This window comes from Mycteria americana, chromosome 12, assembly GCF_035582795.1.
Source record: "Mycteria americana isolate JAX WOST 10 ecotype Jacksonville Zoo and Gardens chromosome 12, USCA_MyAme_1.0, whole genome shotgun sequence".
In the NCBI taxonomy this organism is placed as follows: domain Eukaryota; kingdom Metazoa; phylum Chordata; class Aves; order Ciconiiformes; family Ciconiidae; genus Mycteria; species Mycteria americana.
The window spans coordinates 11,658,545-11,665,082 of record NC_134376.1 but is presented as its reverse complement, the minus strand read 5'-3'; positions in this window follow the sequence as shown (position 1 = coordinate 11,665,082).

The following is a 6,538-nucleotide window of genomic DNA, read 5'->3' as shown; positions in this document are numbered from 1 at the left end:
CCCATGTATAGCTCTATATCCCATGGTGGGGCCAACCTAAGACAACACAAGAGTTAGGGCTAAAAGCTCTTTTAAAAAAAAAAAATCATATTAATGTCCTGCAGGGCAGAAGAGGTCGGGGAAGAGAGGGCAGCGCCGGCAGCGGCCACGGGCGAAGGCGCCGCTGAGGCACCAGAGCAGGGCTGAGCCCCCAGCGCCGCCCGCAGACGCTTCTAGAAACCGCCTGGCTGTCACCCCTCGGGGATTCGGCCACAGCCGGCCCACACCCGATGTTTGAAACACGTATTTGTGAGAGAAACCCGGGCACCCCCGGCACAACATCGAGCCACTTGTGAGAGAAACCCGGGCACCCCCGGCACAACATCGAGCCACTTGTGAGAGAAACCCGGGCACCGCTGGGATGACACCAGGCCAGTTGGGAGGGAAGTGAGGGCACCCCCCACACCAGCTGTGAGGAGGGAGCCTCGGAATCTGGAGGTACTTACACAGCCATCTTTTCTGGAGGTACTTACACAGCAGGCTCCACAGCCTCCAGCCTCTTCGGAGGCCGCCTGCTCCCCCCAGCTCGGTTTGTAGCGTGGCACCTCCAGCCCTGCTGCCATTTGCCGTTAAAGCGGCCACGCCGGGGTGGGGGTGGGACAGTTAGGTGCGGAAAATGCTGTCGGTCACTGTTACCTGCTGCAGGGTGGAGCAGGTATTCAACCATACGTGGCGGGGAAATCACTCAAGTTTTAACTTAGAGAAGGTTGCTAGAGAAGGGCACCCTGCGGGAAGAAAGTATAGGAAGATTTTAGATTGATGAATGAGGAAAAGTTTCCACAGAAACTCTGATCAGCAGCCAACGGTGGTGGCTGGGAGGTGAGGTGGCCTTTCAGAGGAGAAAATCCCTCCGCTGTGAAGAAGGTGGCAGATGCTTTGTGCAGAGAGGAAAGCTTGTCGACAAAGCCTGAAACTTTGATTTCGACTGGAAAAGAGCAATGAAGGGCACATGAGCCTCCCTCCTTCAGACACCTGAGGGAGGGCTTGGCTGCCTGCGGGCACCAGGGCTGGAAGGAGCTCACCCATCTGTGCACGCTCCCGACTTAACACGAGCCAAATGCCACCTGCGCCTGGGCAGAAACGCCTCAGAGCTCATCTGAAATGCCTGAAAATACCGTCCCTATGTTTTCTAACGAGCCACAGGATTGATAGATCTATATTGCTGTTGCTGTATTCAGATTTCAGCCCTGCGTAATACCTATCTCCATGAGGCTGGGGTGGTCGACAGGTATCCAAGAGGAGGTGAAATTCAGGAGGATGACAGAAAATGTGTCAGGGAAACTGGCATTACTGATCACCCCTTATCATAATGGCCTTTCCTCCTGCACCACAGAGATAACACACACGCTTGCTGTTCAGAGAGACGACCACTCACTGTGTCTGTAATAGTACACAGGTAACTGTTTCTTGACTACAGTCAAAAGACTGTTTTCAGGTACCGATATCCTTGATCCAAAATACCTGTCAAAGAAGATGATAGGAAAAATGTTGCAATCAATAAGACTTTCAATTTCTCAACTTTCTATAATACTGTCCTGCTGCAAATTGAAGGGGAAAAAAACCCAAACCAAACACTATGCTTTTTTCTTGTCTGACCAGGCAATTTACGAAGTTCATCCTTTAATGCTGACTCCTGGACACTGCAGATACCCAGGATGGTAAGATAATTTGCAGATTCAAGTTTTGTTTATGAACTTTCAATTTGCCTTTCACAAGTAAAACCAGTAATTGATTAGAACAAAACCCAAGGGCATCTGATATAAAAGGATATGATGTGTCGCAGTTATCTGACATTCCAGATTGATCTGCAGAAAGCTAAGATGTGCATGAAATTAAAAAACAAGCAAATACATACATTATTAATAATGTTTTGCCAGTACCTCATCCCACCAACCTGTTACAACTGGGAAAGTACAATACTATGTGCTGGCTCTCAATATTGTCTTACAAGTACCATGCACAGATTTAACACTTACAATAAATATGTCAGTGTCAGACTCTCATCGGTGTTTATTTACCTGTGGATGTGAAGATGGTTTGAGAAAAATCAGGCACTCATAAAAATGCAAAATTTGTATGCAAGGTGTGGTGACTGGCTCAGGCTATCTGCAACACTGCAGGGTTTTTTGCTTGTTGAATCACACCTGTTTGTCTAAATTATGTGACATTTCAAAACTTCATGTTATTTGGGAATTCTCAGAAGAAATTCTAATTCTCAGAATTTGCCCCTTGCAAAGTTGCACTGTCTGCATGAACCTTGACTGCTTGTTAACAGCAGTATTCATAGACTGTTTTTTTTGTTGTTTCCTAGACAACCACTCCAGGTTCCCCCCAGAGCTCTTCCTTTTGTGTTCCCTGATTAAGATGTACATGCTGCCTTTGGCTGATCTTATTTGTGGGAATAGTATTAATTTTTGTAGGTGTGATATTGATTAACTTTTTATTATCTCAAACAATATTAATTCCAGTATTTTATAAAGGATGATAGGATTACATGAATTTTAACTTTACTAAATTATAGCTTAAGCTCCCTAATGTGGAAGTTATTCTACTTTTTTTGCTCAAGGCAATTTTTGGTTTTCACAACAGACTGATTGAATTCTACAGTTCAGTTTTTCTCAATTTTTATGCAGACCGGCCATAATTATAACATGCTCCTCTTGTCCTGAGCACTCCTAGAGCTCTCTTTTGAGTCACTCAACTATGGCATCTTCTGAGTTTGTAACTCAAGTTGTAACTCAAATTTAAATGGCAGGGATATGCCTCCTCCACTGTGGCTACTACTGCTACTTCCAGTCCCTTGCAGAAGTTTTCCTGACAGCACGAAGGCCATCAAATCAATGATCTTGTCTTGCCTTGCCTTAGTCTTAGTCTTGCCTTGGTCTTTGGGCAGATGATTAAACTTCAGCTGTGGCCAAATTTCACTCTACTCAGTGTAAAATCAAATTGGGGGTGAGGGAAGGAGGGGCAGAACCGCACTAGCATGTGGATCTAGGTGAACCTGGCTCATTAGCTCATCTCTTACCGCCTGGAGACAGATCCATTACTTCACTATCCAGATAATCCCATACTGAAATGACTCGAAAATTTGGAAGAGGAACCTTGCTTGGAAAAACACAAAAGTGTTAAATTAAAGTTCAGGTTGAGTTTAAGCGCCTTCCTCCATAGAAAAAAAAATGTAAGAATGTGCTCAATGGGCTACAAAACCAGGACCCCAAGGGGAGCTAAGATCTGGCCAGCAAGTGTAGTATCTCCATATCTTTGCCTACCAAAATTACATTCCTTTGTCTCTCCGAGCACTTAACTATATTAAAATATTAATATACACATTATGTTGCCTTACTAAAAATTAATTATAGATTGAGTCTTTATTGGCATGAAGCTAAATTTCTTAATATGATTACAAACTCTTGCATATTGGACAATATATATCTGACAATATATATATTTCATAATGCATTAAAAACTAAATGCTTTAAGCCATATTTTTTTTAGTATATATCTATTTTGTATTTTTACAACATGGACTTTTATTTTTGTGAGCTGTTTGAATCTTACAGAATTTACACAACTGTTCAATGCATCTCTTTTACTTGCTGAAAACTGGTCTCAAAATTAAGTAGGCCATTTTGCTTAATATGAAAAGCAAAAAATACTGTTTCATTAAGATGAAAATGCAAGAATCTCAAGCAGAAACCATTATATGTACTTTTCACCAACACCATAAGAAATAAATAATAGAGCTCATTTCTATAAATCTCCATCAACAACTAGCACTGTGTTCATTATATTTATAAGGTGACCTGGGGAATACAAAAAATGGATGAAAGGTGAGTGGAACTTTCTGATTTTATTTTTATATAGTTCTTGGGGAAAAGCATCCATTTCTCATGCTGAAGGAAGGTCCATTTTGCTTCATGCAGTTTATGAATGCTTTTGAGTATAACTCTCTAGCTGAATGATATCTGAATTCACTACCTGAATAAGTTTTTTTGGAGGGATTTAATGTATCTTAAATTAGAAAGATTACTTCTTTAAGAATAGTGGGAGACAATGAAGTCCCACAGTTTTACTGCTTGAATGTAATTCTGGAGCATAAGCCCTTTTGTAAATATTGGACTAAATACACAACAGATTTTCTGCTAGTATGCTGCTTTAATATTTTTTACAATACCCTTTACTGTTGCCTTGTTTTCTCATGTGGCTCTTTTAGGGGGAGCATTATACACAATCAGTCAGCTTTATATGTTTCAGAATTGCTTCTGATGCCTTTCTTTCACACTAAAAAGCCTCTGTGGTACATGACACCACTTTACAAATGGGAATCTCATACTATGTTCTTTATGAACATATATAACTTGCTTTCATTTATTTATGCCAGTGGCCTCGACACTCAAATTGTGTGACTGCTGAATAAACAACTTTTCTCCCTGAATTCCTTTTTTCATGCCACTCATGTCTGCTGCCATGCAGTACAGGGTGTATGTAACCACTCAAAGTGAGGTGTGCTTAACCTCGGAACATGAGTTGGTTCCTAAAACTCCTTGGAAATACCTTGGAAATCCTTTCTGCCAACTGCCTACTGGAGGAGAAATATGTTTGCACAGATTTCACCAGTGAAAGTCTCAGTGCCTCTTTTTTCAGGCACAACTTTGTTACAAAAAAGAATAGTGAAAGATGTTTGGTTTTATTTCCATCCTTCTATTGACTATTTTGAGATCTCTGATCTGCAAACAAGGGCACATCACATGAGCAACAACTGTGGCTCTCCATAGACTCCCCACTTGCCATTTCCAATTAAATGTTCCTGGAATGTTCAAGCTTACTCTCAATTCTATTTCAATCTAGGTCAAAACTAGGCTCTTCTCTCCATCCATAAACATTTGCTATTTCCTTGAGAATAAGAGAAGGAAAACTGGCATGTAGGTTCATAAGGAACATACTTTTGAAGATGTGGGGGTTAAATGACCTTATTTTATTAACTTTGGGCTATATGACATCTGTTCCACGACTTAACCATCCAATGTCCTTTCCCTCTTCCCTCCAAAACAATGCCTCCCCAACTGCCTATGTCCAGTTGTAGTCCATGGCAGTATCTCTCCTACTCACTGTCCATGTGCAAGCACATTTTTGCTTTCTTGCACTAGCACAAAAAGATAGCACCACGCAAACATTTGTTTGATACCAGCCTTCCTTTCAAAGGATAAAATAATAACAACCTTTTCTGTTTCCTTCCAGAACAGGTATCCTTGAGATGACTTGCCAACTGCTAGACAGCAAGTATGCACTGCTTCTGAGCCAGTGAGCTGGCCAGACAAATTGCTTTCCAAGTTGTGTAATGCAGGTGTGAAACAGAGGAAAATATGAGTAAGGTAAGCACAAACCAGACACCAGAGAGAGAAAAGCATCAGACAATATCCAGTTCCAAAATGATGTGTTGGCACCTATGTTTGCCAGACATAGAGAAACAAGTTTAAAACACACATGGAAACATGAAAATAAATTTTGACTCTGGGAAACCTTTTGACACCAGAATAAAGGTAATCAATTGCATGGCTTTTTTTTCTTTTTTTCTTTTTTTCTTTTTTTCTTTTTTTCTTTTTTTCTTTTTTTCTTTTTTTCTTTTTTTCTTTTTTCTTTAATTGAAAGTCCTTGTAAAGCTCTAACCTATGGGCAAAAGGAGGATAACAAATAGGAGATAGAGAACTCAGAGAGCAAGAGTCACAGCAGCCAAACAGTCACCTTGGGCTATGCCTCAGACAAAGCTACTCTGGCTTTTTTTTCCTGTGGGGTAACCTATGGGGAGGAGCTGTAGGCTCAGCTCATGGACAGCATTTCCTGAGTACTTGTCATCAGAATGTGGCACATCTGGAGAAACCAAGTACCGGGAATCCTTCTCAATGTCTCTCAATATATGGTACAGTTAATCTATGGTGGCATTGATCTTAAATACCATGTACTCCATTACAGCCTCAGCTAACCCACCTTTAATGGGAAAATGATCACTGTTTATCCCTTGTTTATAGCTAATAGAACATAATAACTTGAACCATTCAAAGTATTACCTTTTGTTATAATGTCAAACTCAACATCATTTACTTTACTAAAATCAAACAAAAGATGTACAACCACAAAGAAGCAATTTTTTTCTCTGTTCTCTTGTGCATTGGCAAAACTTTGAAATCTAGATTTACTAAAACTGCATCCTCCAGTGCAATGCAAAGAACTCTGTAAATGCTAAACGCCATTATTATCAATGTAAACCTAAAGGTGCAATTCTGAATGAGTAACAGAAGCCAAAATTTCTCAGTAGATAATGTTATTACCAGCTAAGATCTTAATGGTCATATTAAACCATGTTGGAAGAGATGCTTTTCTACAGTGTTAAATCCTTTGGTCAAAGAAAATTTTTGTATTAAGCAAATGCCTCTCACATAGATGATGCTTTGTGAGTAATATGTAATGATAGAGGCAAAGGAGAGAAAGAGAGAGTCATTCC